Below are 23,885 nucleotides of genomic sequence, written 5' to 3'. Positions count from 1 at the left end.
TTTTATTTTTTAATTAGTGTGCTTCTTTTTTTCTTTGCCTGATTGCTATGATGAAGCTCTCTGATGTCAAAAATGTTCTCTGAAATCTAAACTGTTATGTGTTTTTATTGATCCTTATGTGCGACAAAGGAAATAAAATTCCTTATGTACAGAATATCACTATGTCATAATAGACTGTCCTGGAAAACAATTCTTTTAATAGACAATATTGTCCCTATAACACCATGTCACATGGTCTGCTGATTCCAGAAACACTCATGTGCATGACCCTTAAGTCTGTTGTGGACAAAGATTGATTGGGAGCACATGCATTGAAACTACATAAACTAACAGAAACATATGATACAAATGTTGGCTTCTACTACTGCTCGAACATTACATATAGTAGATGCTATGGGAAATGTCATCTCTTTTTTTACCTAATTTTTATAAATTATCTGTTCTCTTAAAAGGATGGTGTGACATAGAAATTAATTTTCATCCTAAATATCTATCTATTTTATGCCATAATCTAAACTATTTTCTAATGTACAGTGTACATTAATATAAAATTCCCTATTCTTCCCTAACTACACTGACTGCTTTTTTTTTTTTAATTTTCACTTTCTTTCTGATGACTCTTCATTTGAAAGTCCCAGTGCATGCTGGCATCATCAAATGAAGCGTCATCAGGAGGCAGAGATTGCTGTCACTGTTACGGACCCTGCCCCACTCCCTGAAATTGGCTGGGCCAGTGGACTCCCTCACCATCTCAGATCAGCAGTAACAAGCCGACAATTGTCAGTGCACCCGGCATGCAGAGACCAATGACATACTGTAACTTGCAGAAGTCGGCACTGGTCTCTGCACGCCGAGTAGTCTTAGAACACGCCCTTACAGTGCACTCTAGTGCCTGCTCGTTACTACTGATCTGATCCAGTGACACAGCGTGCTGTGTCTGTGTACATTGCACAGTGCACATCACGCAAGGACTAGTCTATCCCCTGAAATGAGCGTCACTTATGACGCTTTGCTTCATGGAAGGGATAGGGTCTGTGGCAGTGATGATAGCATGCATGTGTTGTGACTGTCACACAGCCGTGACACATGCAGCTACGGCTCGGAACAGCTGATTATTGGGAGCACTCCAGGTATCTGGGTTCCAGATGCAGCTTCTTCGGTAAGCGCTATAGCTTGTCGAATAAGGAGAAAGCCGACGATGTTCGCTTATCTCTAGTGTTGAGCATTCCGATACCGCAAGTATCGGGTATCGGCCGATACTTGCTGTATCGGAATTCCGATACCGACTTCCGATATTTTTTCAATATCGGAATTCGGCATCGGAATCGGAAGTTCAAAGTTGATTGACGGCCTGACGTCATCATGATGCGCGGTGTGTGCGCATCATGATGCGCCGTCATTTCGGGCCTTCCGGGGGTCTCTGCCGGCCTGCCGGGGGGCTGTGCCTGCCTGCCGGGGGGGCTGTGTGGACTGCCCGGGGTCTGTACCGGCCTGCTGGGGGGCTGTGCCGGCCTGCCGGTGGTCTGTGCACCCTGTGGGGGTCTGTGCCGGCCTGCCGGGGGGCTGTGCCGGCCTGCCGGGGGGCTGTGCAGGCTCCGGGGGGCTGTGCTGGCCTGCCGGGGGGCTGTGCCGGCCTGCCGGGGGGCTGTGCCGGCCTGCCGGTGGTCTGTGCAGGCTCCGGGGGGCTGTGCCGGCCTGCCGGGGGGCTGTGCCGGCCTGCCGGTGGTCTGTGCAGGCTTCGGGGGTCTGTGCAGGCATCGTCCGATGGGACTACAAGTCCCATCGGGCGATGCCTGCTACCATGACAGTGATTGACACATTAGCCAATGATGGGACAGTAGTAGCCCCATCATCCGGCTAATGTGTTAAATGTTAAAAAAAAAAAAAAAAAAAATACTACATGCATGCTACATACATACTACATGCATGCTACATACATACTACATGCTACATACATACTGCATGCTACATACATACTACATACATACTACATGCATGCTACATACATACTACATGCTACATACATACTACATATATACTACATACATGCTACATACATACTGCATGCTACATACATACCACATACATACTACATACTACATATATACTACATGCATGCTACATACATACTACATGCTACATACATACCACATACATACTACATACATGCTACATACTACATACATGCTACATGCATGCTACATACATACTACATACATACTACATGCATGCTACATACATACTACATGCATGCTACATACATACTACATATATACTACATGCATGCTACATGCTACATACATACCACATACATACATGCTACATACATACTACATATATACTACATGCATGCTACATACATACTACATATATACTACATGCATGCTACATACTACATGCATGCTACATACATACTACATGCTACATACATACTACATACTACATATATACTACATGCATGCTACATACATACTGCATGCTACATACATACCACATATATACTACATACATACAATACATTCATACAATACATACATAGACATACAGTACATATAACATAGAGTAACATACTTACCAATACTTGTCACATTGTTCCCCGAAGCCATTGTCGTCTACGGAATAAATATTAACATAACAAACCACAAAAATACTCACCCACGATCCGAAGCAGTCCACGAGTGTGTCCCACGACGATCTTGGGTAGAGAACTGCAGCATCAGATGATGCTGCCGTTCTCTACGGGCTGCAGGAATCCAATGACGGAAGGTAGGTATCCTTCCGCACTGTATTCCTCCGCCACTTAAAAAAAAAAAAAGTCCCTAGTCTCACTTTATGCCATTGCTGTGTGGGAATTTCCCACGCAGCAATGGCATAAAGTGAGACTAGGGACTTTTTTTTTTTAAGTGGCGGAGGAATACAGTGCGGAAGGATACCTACCTTCCGTCATTGGATTCCTGCAGCCCGTAGAGAACGGCAGCATCATCTGATGCTGCAGTTCTCTACCCAAGATCGTCGTGGGACACACTCGTGGACTGCTTCGGATCGTGGGTGAGTATTTTTGTGGTTTGTTATGTTAATATTTATTCCGTAGACGACAATGGCTTCGGGGAACAATGTGACAAGTATTGGTAAGTATGTTACTCTATGTTATATGTACTGTATGTCTATGTATGTATTGTATGAATGTATTGTATGTATGTAGTATATATGTGGTATGTATGTAGCATGCAGTATGTATGTAGCATGCATGTAGTATATATGTAGTATGTAGTATGTATGTAGCATGTAGTATGTATGTAGCATGCATGTAGTATGTAGCATGCATGTAGTATATATGTAGTATGTATGTAGCATGCATGTAGTATATATGTAGTATGTATGTAGCATGTATGTATGTGGTATGTATGTAGCATGCATGTAGTATATATGTAGTATGTATGTATGTAGCATGTAGTATGTATGTAGCATGCATGTAGTATGTATGTAGCATGCATGTAGTATGTATGTAGTATGTATGTAGCATGCATGTAGCATGCATGTAGCATGTATGTAGTATGTAGCATGTATGTAGTATGTATGTGGTATGTATGTAGCATGTAGTATGTATGTAGCATGCATGTAGTATATATGTAGTATGTAGTATGTATGTGGTATGTATGTAGCATGCAGTATGTATGTAGCATGTATGTAGTATATATGTAGTATGTATGTAGCATGTAGTATGTATGTAGCATGCATGTAGTATGTATGTAGTATGTATGTAGCATGCAGTATGTATGTAGCATGTAGTATGTATGTAGCATGCATGTAGTATGTATGTAGCATGCATGTAGTATTTTTTTTTTTTTTTTTTTTAACATTTAACACATTAGCCGGATGATGGGGCTACTACTGTCCCATCATTGGCTAATGTGTCAATCACTGTCATGGTAGCAGGCATCGCCCGATGGGACTTGTAGTCCCATCGGACGATGCCTGCACAGACCCCCGAAGCCTGCACAGACCACCGGCAGGCCGGCACAGCCCCCCGGCAGGCCGGCACAGCCCCCCGGAGCCTGCACAGCCCCCCGGCAGGCCGGCACAGCCCCCCGGCAGGCCGGCACAGCCCCCCGGCAGGCCGGCACAGCCCCCCGGCAGGCCGGCACAGCCCACCGGAGCCTGCACAGCCCCCCGGCAGGCCGGCACAGACCACCGGAGCCTGCACAGACCCCCTGGCAGGCCGGCACAGCCCCCCGAAAGGCCCATACAGACCCCAGAGAGGCTGTACAAGGGCAGGAAAGGGTTTTTCTTATTCCGATACCGGAAGTCCCATAGACTTGAATGGGACTTCCGGTATCGGAATCGGCGATACCGATACTTTTTTTAAAGATCGGCCGATACCATCCGATACGATACTTTGAAGTATCGGACGGTATCGCTCAACTCTACTTATCTCTATACGACACCAGGATCACCGTTAGTACATTAATGCATCACTAGATCCACCATCAGCACATGAATACATCAAAAGACCCACCATCAGTGCTTGACTACGTCACCATAACCACCATCAGTATATTAATACATTACCAGAACCTCCATCAGTACATGAACCACTATACGTACATGAATACATGACCAAAACCAAGAGTACTTGAAAACAAGAACCAAGCTTAGTACAACAATCAATTGTGAAATCATGTCAGCCCCATAAAAACAATTGTATAGCATAAAGCTACAACCCTACAACTCCCAGTATGTCCTTAACAATGGGAAGGAGATACTGGGTGTCATGCTGGCGCCTTGGCAGGTTGGCACGAGCGAGGGGGTTGTGGCTCCACTGTGCCACAAACCAGACTACCCTGGAAGGGGCGTGACTAGGACAACTACCTCGGTCTTCGCTGGAGCCTCTGATGGTGAGGTCAAGCTTGTGCGACAGGTAGCTGCCAGGTGCCACTCCAGGGTGGTGTCTGGCTGTTGATCTCACTGGGGAACAGGACGCTAGGACAGGTGTGGGTGACAGGCACGACTGGCAGACACGCAGAAGAGCACGGCAGGCACGGCTGGTACTCTGGCAGGTGGGCACGGCTGGTACTCTGGCAGGTGGGCACGGCTGAGGCACTGGCAGGTGGGCACAGCTGAGACACTAGGAGGTGGGCACGGCTGAGACACTGGCAGGCGGGCATGGCTGAGAAACTAGCAGATGGGCACGGCTGAGACATTGGCAGGTGGGCATGACTGAGAAACTAGCAGATGGGCACGGCTGAGACATTGGCAGGTGGGCATGACTGAGACACTGGCAGGCGGGCATGGCTGAGACACAGGGACATGGGCAGGAAAGAGTGGTGAATGGAATAGGTGGAGACTTGTTCACAAAAGAAAGTGCAGGTACCGATACTAACAGGAAGGAGTGGTGTATGAAGAAACAGGATTGGACCAGTTAACACTGGAGAAGAACCGCAAGGCTGCGGTGAGGAGCTGCAGTTAGCAGCAAGAGGTTCAGCAGCAGCAGAAGCAGAACAAAGCAGAACCGCAGGAATGTGAAGCACCGGCAGAGCTGCAAGGGTACGGAGCGGAGGCAGAGCCGCAAGGGTGCGGAGCACAGGCAGAGCCACATGAGTGCAGAGCACAGGCAGACAGGGAGGACACAAGGATAGACACAGCAGGGAAAGGAGCCACAGACAAGGAGACTGAGAGACAGAGGTAGGACAGAGTTCAGACAAGGTAACAATGCAAGACAAGGTACTTGAACAAAGACACAGAGAGCCGGATATACTGCCTCCTGGAGGGCAGACAGAACAGGTACGAGACAAGGCAAGGAACAATAGCACAGGGACCAGGATATTCTGCCTCCTGGATGGCGGACAGGACAAGTACAAGGCAAGGCAAGAAACAATAGCACAGGGACCAGGATACTCTGCCTCCTGGAGGGTGGCAAGACAGGCACAGACACAGGACTAGGAATCAAGCCTCCAGAGAAGGCGAAACACAGGACAGGACCTGGCAACTCAGCACCTAGACACTAACTGAGCTACAACATTGCTCAGGCAGCTACCACTGGGTGGAGCTGCCCTAAATACTAGAGGCCTCTTGGTAATTGGCCAGGGACACGTTAGACAGGTGCACCCTAATTCCATAAGAACTGGAGAGTGCCGGCGCGGGCCCCCTATACACACAGCCAGGAAGCATGCAGAGAGCAGGCAGGAAGCAAGAGGCACACAGCATGGAGCCGACAGCAGACAGAACTCACAGCATGGCCTGAAGCAGTGAGTAAGTTGGTGTGTGGGGGATGGGAGGCCATGCAGTGATGCCAGCAGGGTTGTTACACTGGGAGTTGTTAATAACAACCATCATCAGACTACGGACAATATAGGAACCACAGTACTGATGATAATTAGTCAGTATCACAAATAAACATTTACATCCAGGTATCTTATAGATTACATCTTACAGTTGTCTTTCTTTTCATCTCCATCATGTCAAGATGCCATGATGAATTTTCACATCCACAGCTGTTCTCTGCAGACCTACCTCTTCTCCAGTCTTTTGCAGCACATCCTGACACAGTGCCCTTAAAAATAAGAATGTTGTTAAAATGCCCTCTGCATAAAAATATCTGTCCATATTATGACCCTAAATAAGCCTCCTATGGTATATGACCTCTAAATGGTTACCATTATCAGCTATAACTGCCATACCATCCGCTCTTATGAACCACGGCCTATACCATAGCTGTCCCATCTATAATATTCCACTGCATTTTCTATATCTCCATATTGTCTCCCCACCATGCTAACCCCTCTCTGTATTGTGCCTCCATTTCATGCTGTCCCCTCTCCATATCCATTTTGTGCCCCTTTTCACACTATGCCTTCAAACTTCCCACCACGCTACCCTCTTAAAACTGTAACGATTCCTCACACTGTCCCCCTACACAGTATGTTGGTCACCACCGCTGCTCATATGGTATGATATCCACAACAACCCCTCAGTATATAATATGGTCTCCACTAGAGATGAGCAAATTTGTTCTGATTTTGTCCCCGAATCTGATTTTGACATATTCAAGCCATATTCGAACAATATTTGTGCCGAATGTATATCAAACAGATTTGGTAATTTCTATTCCCATTGACTCTAATGACGATTGGCTGTGTTTGCAAAAACAATATTAAATTCTGATCGTATTTGGAACCGAATCCGAACAAATTCGCTCATCTCTAGTCACCACCACAGCCTCCCATATATAGTATGATGTTCACCACAGACCCCCATATATATTGTATGATGTGCAAAATAGCCCTCATGTATACTATGATGATTCCCACAACACCCTATACAGTATTATGGCCCACAAACAACACCCCAAACAATATGATATTCACCACACCCCCTATCCAGTATGGTCACTTCAGATGAGCGAATTTGTTTGGATTTTGTCCCCGAATCTGATTTTGACATATTCGAGCCATATTTGAACACTATTCATGTTGAATGTCTGTCTTATGATCGGTTCCAAACATATTTGGTAATTTCTAATTCTAATGACGTTCGGCTGTGTTAGACGAATATTGCAAAAACAAAATTTGAATCCGATCATATTCAGAACTGAATCCAAACAAATTTGCTCATCTCTAGTCACCACAGCTCCCAGTAAAATGATGACAGCCCTATATGCAGTATGGTCACCACAGCTCCTCATGTACTTTGCTGTCCCCTCTTCACAGCTCCTCATTTCATGGTCCAGATGCACATTCCTTCATTTCATGCCCCCTGCACAGCTCCTCATTTTATTCCCCCATCTTCATAGCCCCTCAGTTTATTCCATCTGCACAGCCCCCCAGTTTATTCCTCCTATCTGCACAGCCTCTCATTTTATCCCCCCTCTGCACAGCCCATCATTTTACCCCCCTCTGCACAGCCTCTCAGCTTTTTCCCACCATCTGCTCAGCCCCTCATTTTATTCCCCCACCCAGCCCCTCAGGTATTTCCCCATCTGTACAGCCCCTCATTTTATTTCCCCATCTGCACAGCCCCTTGGCTTATTCCCCCATCTGCACAGGCCCACATTTTATCTCCCCAACAGCACAGCCCCTCATCTCATTTTAATTCACCCATCAGCACAGCCTCTCATCTCATTATATTCCACTCATTAGCACAGCATCTCACCTCATTTTATTCCCCCCATCAGCACAGCCTATCACCTCATTTTATTCCCACATCAGCACAGCCTATCACCTCATTTTATTCCCACATCAGCACAGCCCCTTCCCTCATTTTAATTCTTCTAATCTGCATAACCCCTCATTTTATTCCCCCTTCAGCATAGACCCTCCTTTCTTTTATCCCCCCCATCGGCACATTCTCTCCTCTCATTTTAAGTCATCCTGCACAGTAATATAAATAAAAATACTCATACTCACCTTATCCTGGTTCCCAACCTCTGTCTACATCTCTGTGCAACAGTGGGCACTGGATGTCACTGTGTTGGGCCATCCAACATCCCCTGTGTTCCTTCTTCAACAAGTCGCATGTCAGAAGTGACCTGCATCTTGATGGAGATCCTGGCGGAGAAGGGGAGATGACAGCTCTCTCCTCCTGTCCCTGGTGGCACACTTGGCCATTGCATTTGCATCTAATAGGTGCAAATGCAATTGAGTGCAGAAAGGGAGTGATGGGTGGGGCCCTAGGAAAAGAAAGAGCGGCGAGCTGTGTCAGTGACTGACATCACTCACAACCGTGCCTGCACCTCAGCCATCACTGTGCTGCAGTAAGATGTCGTACAACCGCAGAGATTCAGCATTTTTTTTAAAGTGAGCCCCCCTCGGGGAGTCAGGAGGTGATGCCCCAGGCAGGTTACTACCCTGCCTTCCCATGGTCCCAGCCCTGGCTTGCCTCCGCAAGCATTGGAGAGTATTAGATCAGCGATCAATGGAAAGTTGATGTCCCATCCTTGTGACAATGTGAAAAAGTAAAAAAAAGTTGTTAAAAATTGTAAAAATTAAAAAAAAATCACAAAAGAACAAAAAAATGAAAAAAATAATAATCTAATAAATTGAATTCTTTATGTAAAAATAAAAATAAACATCTGGAAAGACTCGACCTAGAAAATGGTCCCACTATTTAACCCCTTCAGTGAACACAGTAAAAAAATAAATAAAAAACGAGGCAAAAAACTATCATACAGTCGAACAAAAAGTGGAATAAAATGAGATTAAAAAGATGAATGTAAATAAAAATAGTATCACTGAAAATGTGATCTTGTCCCACAAAAGTCAAGCTGCCATAAAGCTCCATCAGTGGAATAAAGCAATGCAAAAATATTTTTTTTCTATGAAATAGTTTTTATTATGTAAAAATGGCAAAACATAAAAAATATAAATGTGGTATCTCTGTAACTGTACTGACCCGAAGAATGAAGCTGCTTCATGAATTTTATCACACGTGGGACATCATAAACTCCCCCCAAAAACAATTTCTGAATAGCTGTTTTTTGTTCATCCTACTCCCTAAAAATCGGAGTATAAAGCGATCAAAATATGTAATTTGCCTGAAAATGGTACCAATGAAAACGTCAACTCACCCTGCAAAAAACAAGCCTGCACATGACTCTGTCAGAAGAAAAATTGAAAAATTATAGCTACCTAAATATGACAAGGTCTTTTAGTGTGTGACAGCAACCAAAAAAAACCTATATAAATCTTTTATTGCACCTACCGGGAGAATAAAGTTGTCCAATCACTTATACAGCACGAGGAACAGTGTAACAAATAAATAAAACTAATTCTTCACCTGCTGTTGATTTGTTCATTCTGCCTCCCAAAGATCACATTAATGCTCGGCTCACATCTATCCTGCGCTCTACGCTGAGCGCTTACACTAAAGTTTCCGTGTAAATCTCTGAAATATGTGATTCCGACAGAACCACTGACAGAACTCCCTATAATGAGGCAGATGGAGTCACTGTGGTCACCATCCGACAAGTGATCCGGCAGTGTCCGTCTTTTTAGGCGTGTATAATAACATGGTCTGCCACAGTTTAGTGCACAATATTGTAAGTGGCCCCCTTGGGGGTTTCATCACTCAGATATTTAGACATTTAGATGGAAACCCTGATATAGGTGCTAAGTATAAGTATAGAGCGCAGGATAAATGTGATCCCAAAAGTTATGTAAAATGTTCCCAAAAAAAACTTCAACTCAATCCACAAAAAATGCAAGGCACCACTCAGGTCTGTCATCTGTTAACTGATATATAGGGGGTTTCCACATTACTGGTAGTACCAAGCCTCTGGAAATACACTATGGCTCCATGCTCCCACCCCCCAAAGAAATTCAGCAAATTATGCGCTCCCAAATCGAAATCCAATCATTCTGAACCCCACAGTGTGTCTAAATCGCATTTAGCATTCACATGTTTGGCATTTCTGTAGCGATGAGAGCCCGCCTAATTTTCAGGTGTGTGTTTCCAGAATCATGAGCTGGGCACAATGTACTGGTCACTACAATGTACTGGTTACTACAATGGCAGTTTGAAAGTTTCACTCAGAGACATCCACTGCTGCTTGTTTCTGGAAACCAACCATGGAATCAAAATTGTCACTACATCTGTAGATAAATTCCCAAAGGGGTGTAATTTTCAAAGTGGGGTCACTTGAGGGGGGATTCTGCTATTTTGGCACTAAGGGGCTCTGTATATGGAGTCTGCAAACCATTCTAGGAAAATATACGCTTCAGGAGCCAAATAGCGCTCTGTCCCTCGTGAATATCGCCGTGTGGCTAAGCAGTACTGTACAGCCACATATGGGGGTGGGGTAGTTCTGCATTTGGAAGAAATTGTGGGACACATTTTGGTGCCATTTTTACCCATTTCCCAGTGTGAAAATTTAAAATCTGGGGCTAAAACAAAATTTTGGAGGTAAAAATGTAATTATTTTGTCTTCACTGCCCAATGGTATAAAATTCTATGACACACCTGTGGTGTCAATATGATCACTGTACCCCTAGAAGAATTCATTGAGAAGTGTAGCTTGCAAAATGGGGTCACTTATAGGGGTTCTGCTGTTCTGGCATCACAAGGGCTCTACTAATGTGACAAGGCACTCTCAAACCCGTCCAGCGAAATCTGAACTCAAATATGGCAATTCTTCCCCTCTGAGCTTTGCACTGTGCCCCAAAAGTAGTTTTCGACCACATATGGGGTATTGGTGTACTCAGGGGAAATTGCACAACTAATTTTGGGTTCAATTTTCTCCTGTTATCCTTGTGAAAATGAAAAAAATTGGGGACTAAAACAGCATTTTTGAGGGAAAAGTATATATTTTTTATTTTCACAGATCAATGTTGTAAAATTCTGTGAAGTACCTGGGGGTTCAAGGTGCTTACTCCTAGTGATAGGCGAACCTGTGGATGTTCGGGTCCGGCGGGTTCTGCCAAACATTTAAAAAAGTTTGTTTCAGGCACCAGACCAGTACCCGAACCCAGACCCCATTCAGATGAGTGAGGGGCCCAAACATCTGTTGTTTGCTATGCTGTCATCTGCGTGACAGCGTGGCAAACACAGGCTCTGATCACCGGAAAGATCATCAGATAACATGTATGGTGATGATGATGATGTCAGATGACAGCGTGAGGGGACATGAAAAAGTTCAACAAAGTTCATATCTGATGAACCCTCGTGACCTCACTTATGGCACCGCTTAATGTAAGATAAAATGCTTCCATTGATTAGGCATATCAAGGGCTCTCGAAGCACAACGTGATGCCCGCAGACCATTCCATCAAAATTTGCATTCCAAAATGTCTCTCCTTCCTTTCTGAGCCCTTATATTCTCCCAAACAGTAGTTTTCTGCCACATATGGGGTATCTGCATATTGAGGAGAAATTGCACAACTAATTTTGGGGTCAATTTTCTCCTGTTACCTTTGTGAAATAAAAAAATTAGGTCTAAAGTAAAATATTTGTGAAAAAAAGTTAAATGTTAATTTTTTCCATACACATTGCTTCAGTTCCTGTGAAGCACCTGAAGGATAAATAAACTTCTTGAATGGGGTTTTGAGCACCTTAAAGCAGGCCGTTTTTAGAATGGTGTCATATTGTAGTTTTTTTAGTCATATAGACCCCTCAAAGTCACTTCAAACGTGGACCACAAAAAAATGGTTTTGTAAATTTTGTTGGAAAAATGAGAAATCTCTAGTAGTGATGAGCGAGTATACTCGTTGCTCGGGTTTTTCCGAGCATGCTCGGGTGTCCTCCGAGTATTTTGGCGTGCTCGGAGATTTAGGTTTCCTCGTCTCATCTGCATGAGTTGCGACTGCTAGACAGCTTGAATACATGTGTGGAATGCCTGTTTGTTAGGGAATTCCCACATGTATTCAGCCTATCTACAAGTCCAAATCATGCAGATAAGACGAAGAAAACTGAATCTCTGAGCACGCCAAAATACTCGGAGGACACCCGAGCATGCTCGGGAAAACCCGAGCAACGAGTATACTCGCTCAACACTAATTGCTAGTCAAAAATTCTGCTGATGTAAAGTAAACATGTTGAAAATGTTATTTATTAACTATTTTGTGTGACATAACTATCTGATTCAAGGGCATAAAAATTATATTTTGAAAATTGCAAAATTTTCTCCAAATTTCCGATTTTTTGCACAAATAAAATGCACGTTTTATCTAAAAATATTTAGCACTATCACGAATCACGAAAAAACAATGTTAAACTCAGGGGGATCTGTTGAAATGTAACAGAATTAAAAAGTAACACTGGTCAGAACTGTAAAATTTGGCCTGGTCACGAAGGTGAAATTAGGTTTGGGGGTGGAGGGGTTAATGGTAGAGCTGATGTTATATTGCTTCTTTGCATAGTAAAGTATAGTAAAAAAATTTAGTATGTAGATTAAGTTTAATGCTAAGAATAAACGGAAAGGACATTGAAGGAGAAAAATAGAATTTATACACAGAAGAATTCCTCTGTTGGCAGTCAGCATTACTCACTGTCATATACAGTGGTTTGCAAACGTATTCACCCCCTTGGCTTTTTACCTATTTCGTTACATTGCAACTTGTGTTTAAATATTTTGGAATCTGATTTGTGTGTGATGCATCAGCACTAAATAGTCTAAGTTGGTAAAGTGTAGTGAGAAAAATATAGGCATATATTAAATTGAAGGCATCAAAGAGCTAAAATTTGGCATGTGCACATGTATTCACCCCTTTTGAGATGAATTCCTTAAAAATTATGAATATAATTGCTTGCCAATTAGATTCAGAAGTCACATGCTTAGTGAAAGCAAGTCCACCAGTGTGCAATTTCAGTGTCACATGGTCTGTCAGTATATACATACCTTTTCTGAAAGGTCAAAGAGGCTGCAATACCTTTAAGTAAGAGGCACAGTAAACCAAACAACACCATGAAGACCAAGAAGGTCTCCAAACAAGTCAGGGAGAAAGTTGTGTTTTCAACAAGTCATTTCTCATACAAGTCATATCCCAATCTCTGATGATGTCCCAGAGCACCATGAAATCCACTATCATCAAATGGAAAGAACAAGGTACCACAACAAACCTGGGACGACAGGACCACCCACCAAAACTCTCAGCCCAGGCAAAGAGGACATTAATCAGAGAGGCAACACAGAGACCAAAGGTAACCCTGAAAGACCTGTAGAGTTCCCAAGCAGAGACTGGAGTATCTGTCCATATGACCACAACACACTCCGTAGAAGTGGCCTATATGGAAAAGTGGGCAGAAAAAAGCCCTAAGGCTAGTTTCACACTAGTATTCTTGGGCGCAGCGAAGGGCCGCCACTTAGCTCCGCCCCTGGCCATGCCCCCTCCGGTCAGCTCCTCCTAGGATCGCATGACGCTGCATGCGATCAGCGTTCCATATATTTAGCTTTGGGTACGCTGGCTGTGCGCTGGTCATGCGCTGGTCTGATTTTGCTGGCGCAGCGCCAGCAAAATCAGACCAGCGCATGGTCAGCGTACCCAACACTAAATATACGGTACGCTGATCGCATGCAGCATCATGCCATCCTAGGAGGAGCAGACCAGAGGGGGCGCAGCCGGGGGCAGAGCTAAGCGGCAGCCCTGCGCTGCGCCAGAAAACGCTAGTGTGAAACTAGCCTTACTTACTCACAAAAATTGCAAAAACTTATTTTGGAATTTGCCAAAAGATGTGGGAGACTCCTCAAATGTATGAAGGAAGGTGTTGTAGTCAGCTGAGACTAAAATTGAACTTGTTGGCCACCAAGGTAATCGTCATGTCTAGTGTCAAACTAACATAGCTCATCACCCCCAAATCACCATGCCCACAGTGAAACATGGTGCAGGCAACATCATGCTGGGGGATGTTTTTCGGCAGCAGGGACAGGGAAATGGTTTGAGTTGACGGGAAGGTAGATGTTGCGAAATACAAGGATATTCTTGATCAAAACCTCTTTCAATCTGTCAGTGATTTGAGAATGTGATGGAGATTCACCTTCCAACAAGACAATGAGCCAAAGCATACTGCTAAAGCAACACTCAAGTGGTTTAAGCGGAAATGTATAAATGTTTTGGAGTGGCCTAATCAAAGCCCAGACATTAATCCAAATGAGAATCTGTGGTCAAACTTGAAGATTGCTGTTCACCAGTGGAAACCATCTAACTTGAAGGAGCTGGAGTAGTTTTGCCTCGAGGAATGAGCAAAAATCACAGTGACAAGGTGTGGAAAGCAAATAGAGACTTATCCTAGCAACTTGCAGCTGTAATTACTGCAAGAAGCAGCTCTACAATAAACTGACTTTAGGGGATGAATAATTATGCACACTGAAGTTTTCAGGTAGTTTGTCATATTTGTTGTTTGCATCACAATAAAAAGAAAACTAAATGTTCAGTTGTAGGCATGTTCTTTGCATGAGAATATCAGAATCGGTTGGTAAGTCCTTCCACCTGATAAAAAGAGAATCCAAACAAATAGAGATAAAACAATGTACTTTTATTAATTAGCCAAATTATAAAACCATTTAAAAGGACAAGGGATATAACCTTCAAAAAAGGAGGGGAAGCTACTGCAAGACCATTGTTAAAAGGAGTTGGTGATAATGGGGAGGCTGATGAGATAGAGGACTGAAGAAGCGAGCAGCGAAACAGCGCCCTTAGGGTGTGAAGGAAACACTGCACACCATCCTGAGACCACTAACCATCTCTGGGCAGGTACATAACAGACACTTTGTCAATATACAGTGGGGGAAATAAGTATTTGATAATTTGCTCTTTTTGTAAGTTTGCCCACTGACAAAGATATGAATAGTCTATAATTTTAATGGTCGGTTAATTTTAACATCAAAAATAAAATCCAGAAAATCACATTTTATAAATTATATAAATGTACTTGAATTTTGCAGTGAAAAATAAGTATTTGATCCCTTTGTCAAACAAGACAATACTTGGTGGCAAAACCCTTGTTGGCAAGCTCTGCAGTCAGACTTTTTTTGTAGTTGATGATGAGGTTGGGGCACATGTCAGGAGGAATTTTGGTCCATTCCTCTTTGCAGATCATCTCTAAATCATTAAGATTTTGAGGCTGTCGCTTGGTAACTCGGAGCTTCAACTCCCTCCATAAGTTTTCTATGGGATTAAGGTCTGAGACTGGCAAGGCCACTCCATGACCTTAATGTGCTTCTTTTTGAGCCACTTCTGTTGCCTTGGCTGTATGTTTTGAGTCATTGTCTTGCTGGAAAACCCAGCCACGACCCATTTTTAATGTCCTGGCGGAGGGAAGGACGTTGTCACTCAGGATTTTACGGTACATGGCTCCATCCATTCTCCCATTGATGCAGTGAAGTAGTCATGTGCCCTTAGCAGAGAAACACCCCCAAAACATAATGTTTCCATGTTTGACAGTGGGGATGGTGTTCTTTGGGTCATGCAGCATTTCTCTTCCTCCAAACACGGCGAGTTGAGTTAATGCCAAAGACCTAAATTTTTGTCTCATCGGACCACAGCACCTTCTCCTAATCACTCACAGAAACATCCAGGTATTCATTGGCAAACTTCAGACAGGCCTGCACATGTGCCTTCTTGAGCAGGGGGACCTTGCTGTCACTGCAGGATTTTAAACCTTTATGATGTAATGTGAAAGCAATGATTTTCATGGTGACTGTGGTCCCTTCTGCCTTGAGATCATTAACAAGTTCCTCTCATGTAGTTTTAGGCTGTTCTCTCACCTTCCTTATGATCAAGGATACAGCACGAGGTGAAATGGTGAAATTTTGCATGATGCCTCAGATCGATGTCGATTGACAGTCATTTTGTATTTCTTCCATTTTCTTACTATTGCACCAACAGTTGTCTCCTCACCTAGTGTCTTACAGTATTTATGGTTTTGTAGCCCATTCCAGGTCCATGATCTTGCCCCTGACATCCTTAGAAAGCGCTTTGGTCTTGCCCATGTTGTAGAGGTTAGCGTCTGACTGATTGAGTCTGTGGACAAGAGTCTTTTATAAAGGTGACTATGTTAAACAGCGGTCTTTAATGCAGGTAACGAGTTGATTAGGAGCGTCTAACTGGTCTATAGGAGCCAGAACTCTTAATGGTTGGTAGGGGATCAAATACTTATTTCTCACAGCAAAATGCAAATAAATGTATATAATTTATACAATGTGATTTTCTGGATTTTATTTTTGATATTCTATCTCTCAATGTTAAAATTAACCTACCCTTAAAATTATAGACTGTTCATGTCTTTGTCAGTCGGAAAACTTACAAAATCAGCAAGGGATCAAATACTTATTTCCCCCACTGTATTACTTCAATCTATATCTGAGGATAGGTATAGGATTAGGTAACCACCTTGGGTGGTAAGTTCCTCGACATATGTGTACTGTAGAGCCCTATAGTGACCTGCAAGGTAAACTGTGGTTATCTATTCACTCCTTGGCACAAGCTAAGGAGAAATAGTATCCTCTATCTCATCTACCTCCCCATTACCACCAACACCTTTTAACAACGGTCTTGCAGCAGCTTCCCCTTCTCTTTTGGAGGTTATATTCCCTGTGGTTTTAAATTGTTTCATAATTTTTCTAATTAATAAAAGTACATTGTTTATCTCTATTTGTTTGCATTCTCTTATCAGATGGAAGGACTTACCACCTGATTCTGTTATTCTCCTGATGAACTTTGGAAGTACCTAACCCTAAAAGTTTTTTGGACCTATGATTAAGATTGTGTTCTGATGAAACCCCTAATAAAAAAAAACAAGTGAAATTCTAGGTTGTAAGATAACAAAACATGGCAAAAAATGCCAAGCAGGTGAATACTTTCACAAACCACTGTAACTCCATACGAATAATATAAACTGTTTGTCTTTTTAGTCCTGAATAACCCATTCAAATCTTGGCTGAGGAGCAGACACAGACAGAAGAGGACCCGTGAGTATCATAATGCACAATTCCACTTGCTTTGGAGCTGGTAGTGGTCCTCTTACCTCCCGGGCCCCTATATGACTGAACTGGTTGCACCAATGCTATGTCCGTTCCTGGATGGCTGCACTGATTTTTTTTTTGTGTGATTTTTTTGGAATAAAACCCTGGTTTAACCCCTTTCTGTCATGTGACGTACTATCCCGTCCATGTGCCCTGGGACTTAATTCCCAGGGACGGGATAGTACATCACAGCGATCAGCGGTGCCCACGTGGTGAGCGCCGCTGATCGCGGCTGGGTGTCAGCTGATTATCACAGCTGACACCCGCCCCGACACGTTAACCCCTAGCACACCGCGATCAAACACGATCGCGGTGTACAGGGGGTTAAAGGGAAGCATCGGCAGGGAGGGGGCTCCCTCCGTGCTTCCCTGAGCCCCCCACAGCAGTGCAATGTGCAGCGCTGCTGCGGCGGGCTCCATCCCTGCAGGTCCCCGGATCCAAGATGGCGACGGGCACCTTCGGGGGCCTGCAGGGAGCTGGTTTCCTGACAGATCGCTGATCTGTGACAGTGATCTGTGATGTAACAGATCAGCGATCTGTCACAGGACAGTGATGTGCCAATGTAATAAAGTTAAAAAAAAAGTGTAAAAATAATCTTAAAAAATCGCTAAATAAATTAAAAAAAAAAATATTCCCTAATAAATTCATTTTTTGGAAATAAAAAAAAAACAATAAAAGTACACATATTTGGTATCGCCGCATCTGTAACGACCCGCCCTATAAAACTGTCCCATTAGTTAACCCCTTTAGCAAACCCCTTAAAAAATAAAAATAAAAAACGAAGCAAAAAATAATGATTTATTATCATACCGCCGAACAAAAAGTGCAATAACACGCGATGAAAAAGACACATATAAATATCCATGGTACCGCTGAAAACATCATCTTGTCCCGCAAAAAACGAGCTGCCATACAGGATCATCAGCAAAAAAATAAAAAAGTTATAGCTCGCAGAATAAAGCGATGCAAAAATAATTATTTTTTATATAAAATTGTTTTCATTGCATAAAAGCGCCAAAACATAAAAAACGACCTAAATGAGGTATCGCTGTAACCGTACTGACCCGAAGAATAAAAGCGCTTTATCAATTTTACCGCAGGCGGAACGTGTAAACGCACCCCCCAAAAGAAATTCATGAAACGCTGGTTTTTGTTCATTCTGCATCCCAAAAATTGGAATAAAAAGAATAAAAAGCAATCAAAAGATGTCACGTGCCCAAAAATGATACTAATAAAAACACCAACTTGTCACGCAAAAAATAAGACCTCACATGACTCTGTGCGTCAAAATATGGAAAAATTATAGCTCTCAATATGTGGTGATGCAAAAACTATATTTACAATAAAAAGCGTCTTTTAGTGCGCGACAGCTGCCAAACATAAAAACCGCCATAAATAGTAAATCAAACCCCCCGTTATCACCCCCTTAGTTAGGAAAAAATAATAAAATTAAAAGAAAATGTATTTATTTCCATTTTCCCATTAGGGTTAGGGCTAGGGTTAGGGCTAGGGTTAGGGCTAGGGTTAGGGTTAGGGGTGTGTTGGGGCTAGGGTTGGAGTTAGAATTGGGGGGTTTCCACTGTTTAGGCACATCAGGTGGTCTCAAAACGCAACATGGCGTCTGATCTCAATTCCAGCCAATTCTGCATTGAAAAAGTCAAATGGTGCTCCTTCCCTTCCAAGCTCTGCCATGCGCCCAAACAGTGTTTTACCCCCACATATAGGGTATCAGCCTACTCAGGACAAATTGCAAAACAACTTTTTTTGGTCCAATTTCTCCTGTTACCCTTAGGAAAATAAAAAATTGGGGGCAAAAATATAATTTTTGTGGAAAAAAATGATTTTTTTATTTTCACGCCGGGGCGTTATAAACTTCTGTGAAGCACTTGGGGGTTCAAAGTGCTCACCACACATCTAGATAAGTTCCTTAGGGGGTCTAGTTTCCAAAATGGTGTCATTTGTGGGGGGTTTCCACTGTTTCAGCACATTAGGAGCTCTCCAAAGGCAACATGACACCCGCAGAGCATTCCATCAAAGTCTGCATTCCAAAACGTCACTACTTCCCTTCCGAGCCCCGATGTGTGCCCATACAGTAGTTTTCTCCCACATATGGGGTATCAGCGTACTCAGGACAAATTGGACAACAACTTTTGGGGTCCAATTTCTCCTGTTACCCTTGGGAAAATAAAAAAATGGGGACTAAAAGATCATGTTTGTTGAAAAAATACGATTTTTTTATTTTCACGCCCGGGCGTTATAAACTTCTGTGAAGCACTGGGGGGTTCAAATAGCTCACCACACATCTAGATAAGTTCCTTAGGGGGTCTAGTTTTCAATATGGGGTCATTTGTGGGGGGGTTTCCACTGTTTAGGTACATCAGGGGCTCTCTAAAAGCAACATGACACCCGCAGACCATTCCATCAAAGTCTGCATTCAAAAACGTCACTACTTCCCTTCCGAGCCCTGACGTGTGCCCATACAGTAGTTTTCTCCCACATATGGGGTATGAGCATACTCAGGACAAATTAGACAACAACTTTTGGGGTCCAATTTCTCCTGGTACCCTTGGGAAAATAAAAAAATTGGTGACTAAAAGATCATGTTTGTGGAAAAAATATGATTTTTTTATTTTCATGCCCGGGCGTTATAAACTTCTGTGAAGCACTGGGGGGTTCAAAGTGCTCACCACACATCTAGATAAGTTCCTTGGGGGGTCTAGTTTCCAAAATGGTGTCATTTGTGGGGGGTTTTCACTGTTTTGGTACATCAGGGGCTTTCCAAACGCGACATGGTGTCCGATCTCAATTCCAGCCAAAAACGTCAAATGGCGCTGCTTCCCTTCCGAGCTCTGCCATTCGCCCAAATAGTGGTTTACCCCCACATGTGGGGTATCAGCGTACTCAAGACAAATTGCACAATAACTTTTAGGGTCCTGTTACCCTTGGAAAAATAAGAATTGAGGGAGAAAAGATCATTTTTGTGGAAAAAATATGATTTTTTAATTGTACGGCTGTACGTTATAAACTTCTGTGAAGCCCCTGGGGGTTCAAAGTTCTCACCACACATCTAGATAAGTTCCTTGGGGGGGTCTAGTTTCCAAAATGGTGTCATTTGTGGGGGGTTTCCACTGTTTTGGTGCATCAGGGGTTTTCCAATCGCGACATGTGTCCGATCTCAATTCCAGCCAAAAAAGTCAAATGGCGCTGCTTCCCTTCTGAGCTCTGCCATGCGCCCAAATAGTCATTTACACCCACATATGGGGTATCAGCATACTCAGGACAAATTGCACAATAACTTTTAGGGTCCTGTACCCCTTGGGAAAATAAAAATTGGGGGTGAAAAGATCATTTTTGTGGAAAAAATATGATTTTTTAGTTGTACGGCTGTACCTTATAAACTTCTGTGAAGCCCTCGTGGGTTCAAAGTTCTCACCACATATCTAGATAAGTTCCTTGGGGGGTCTAGTTTCCAAAATGGGGTCACTTGTGGGGGATTTCCACTGTTTATGTACATCAGGGGCTCTCCAGCCAATTTTGCATTGAAAAAGTCAAACGGCGCTCCTTCCCTTCTGAGCTCTGCCATGCGCACAAAACAGTGGTTCCCCCCACATATCAGGTATCAGCATACTCAGGACAAACTGCACAATAACTTTTTCAGTCCAATTTCTCCTGTAACCCTTGGTAAAATAAAAAAAATTGAACCTGAAGTATTTTTTTTGTGAAAAAAAGTTAAATGTTCATTTTTTTTAAATATTCAAAAAATTCCTGTGAAGCACCTGAAGGGTTAATAAACTTCTTGAATGTGGTTTTGAGCACCTTAAGGGGTGCAGTTTTTAGAATGGTGTCACTTTTGGGTATTTTCTATCATATAGACCCCTGAAAGTGGCTTCAAATGTGATGTGGTCCGTAAAAATAAAATGGTGTTGCAAAAATGAGAAATCGCTGGTTAACTTTTAACCCTTATAACTTCCTAACAAAAAAAAATTTTGGTTCCAAAATTGTGCTGATGTAAAGTAAACATGTGGGAAACGTTACTTATTAAGTTTTTTGTGTGTCGTATCTCTGTGATTTAAGGGCATAAAAATTCAAAGTTGGAAAATTGCGAAATTTTCGCCAAATTTCCGTTTTTTTCACAAATAAACGCAAGTTATATGAATGAAATTTTACACTAGCATCAAGTACAATATGTCACGAGAAAACAGTATCAGAATCACTGGGATCCATGGAAGCGTTTCAGAGTTATTACCTCCTAAAGGGACAGTGGTCAGAATTGTAAAAATTGGCCCGGTCATGAACGTGCAAACCACCCTTGGGGGTTAAGGGGTTAACTGTGATATGTGAGTAGACCTTTGGAAAGTTTTAGGTCCTTTATAATAAAATAGTGGAGAGTGATGTGTCCACCCTCGGATTTGTATTCCATTAACATGCAATTGATTGTCACAAAATCTGCTTTGTCTATGCGTTATACTTTGCATGGCTACATAATAACTATGCAAACACTAAACCAAACTGTCCTGTGAGAATGCACCCTTATGATATACTATGTATACATCTGCACAAGAGTTACCGTCATTATTTCTACCTATCATTCAAAAAACTTACATTACAATGTCATAGAAGAAGTCACAGAAAGTTCTGCCTGAAATGTAAAGAACAGTAACTTGTCAGACTCTGCCTGACAGCCGCATGTTGATTACCCAGACACAAAATACTGAAATAATATAAAGTCAGGTTGGGCATATGTGTGTAGGATGTAATAATAGTTCTGCTTAATAAAAACACAATCTTTTCTGACTCCTACACCTTGCTGGTGAGAACAAGACGACAAGTTGATTTGAAACATGAAGCCAATTTATCATTTGAACTCAATTACTCTTCTGTATCACTCTCAGGTTTGTCTCAGATGAAGGGGCCGCCTGCCCTATGGCTGTTGTAATACTGAAAAAAAAACAATGCACATTATCATCCTGCTTCATTCTGCTGACATTAATGTTGCGGACCATGAGTGATATTTAGCGCTGCAGAAAATGCTATGAATTGAAGAGGTCGACCTATTTGTTTCTTTCCCAGGCAAGAGACGCTGATTTTACTATTTAATTCATTTGAAATTTTTATGCTGTTTATTATTACGGTAGAGTTTTCTCAAACACTACAGTTTTTGAGGTGAAGCCATAGGTAGATTAGCATTCAGTAGAACATATAGAGGAAGGTCAGCTGCTTTTCTGCTAGTTCCATTTCTGACTTTGTCTCAATAACATGTATCAAAAACTGCAGAACCAAAAAATTTCACACGCAGTTTTGAATGATAGAATTAATGGTGTTTGTTTATTAATTAGAAAGAGATGTTTTGTGTTTTTAAAGAATTATTCAGCTAATCAAATTGATTAAAATCAGTGATACATGCCATTACTGAACCATTGCAGATTATGTCCTAACGCTAACTGGTCCCCGCTGGTCACTTGTTCCAGGTCCTATATTGAAACCTCAGAAACAGCCAACTCAGTTAATCACTGGCAACATTGTTGACCTACTGTATATAGTCATTGATTAGCTGAGCTGGATTCACTCTGTTAATCATTAATCCCCATTATGAATGTCTTGGTGGTCAGTATGGAGACTCTTTCTAGTGTGTTGTGTTGTCACAATTCTAGAATATCCCTGGAGATGGATACAGTTGTGCTTTACTCTCCAGAGTAGTAGAATATGCACATTTTTTTCACTAAATAGGTTCAAGTTCTTCTTATATAAATTAATTATTATTAATAGTTGTAGATTCTCTATATTTCTGATCCATAGCTCCAAATGCTTGCAAAGACAATTGTAAAGTTTGGCTGCCTGCAGATTACACTTGAAGTTCTCAGGCTCTTACTGCACAAATTTAAAGTGAACCTGTCACCAGTTTTGGCTGATACATGATACGGCCACAGCCTTTCAGGGCTTATATACAGCATTCTAGAATGCTGTAGATAAACCCCCGATTTGACCTGAAAGAGAAGAAAAAGTTTTATTATACGCTCCTGCAGGGCGGTCCGGTCCGATGGGTGTCGCAGGTCTTGGTCCGGCGCCTCTCATCTTCTTATGATCGCCGCAATCCTGCTTGTTTCATCGCTCCCCGGCATCACGCTGCTGCTCAGGGGTACTTATCTGCAGTACTTTCTTCTATACCCTCAACAGGGCAGATAAGTACACCTGCACAGGAAAGCGATGCCGGAGAGCGAGAAAGCAAGCAGGAGGATGGCGATCATAAGATGGGAGGCACCAGACCTGGATCTGCGACACCCATCGGACCAGACCACACCCCGGGTGAGTATAATAAAACTTATTTTTCTTATCTTTCAGGTCCGATCGGGGGCTAATCTACAGTGTAGCACCCCCAGGGCAAGTGGGGTGTTCTCTCACTTACTCAGTACCGGGCCGGTATCTTAAAGGGGAGGTG

At 42.8% G+C, this 23,885-nt stretch overlaps 1 protein-coding gene across 7 annotated transcripts in view; it reads right to left on the bottom strand.

Moving 5' to 3' along the window:
* Positions 1 to 23,885, bottom strand: part of ERICH6B (glutamate rich 6B) — a 440,905-nt gene that overhangs the window by 318,461 nt on the left and 98,559 nt on the right. The window lies entirely within an intron of this gene.

This window comes from Dendrobates tinctorius, unplaced genomic scaffold, assembly GCF_039654945.1.
Source record: "Dendrobates tinctorius isolate UK_male_01 unplaced genomic scaffold, ASM3965494v1 ptg000064l, whole genome shotgun sequence".
NCBI classification, from domain to species: Eukaryota; Metazoa; Chordata; class Amphibia; order Anura; family Dendrobatidae; genus Dendrobates; species Dendrobates tinctorius.
The sequence above is the reverse complement of the archived record's forward strand: the minus strand, read 5'-3'. Positions and strand labels throughout refer to the sequence as shown.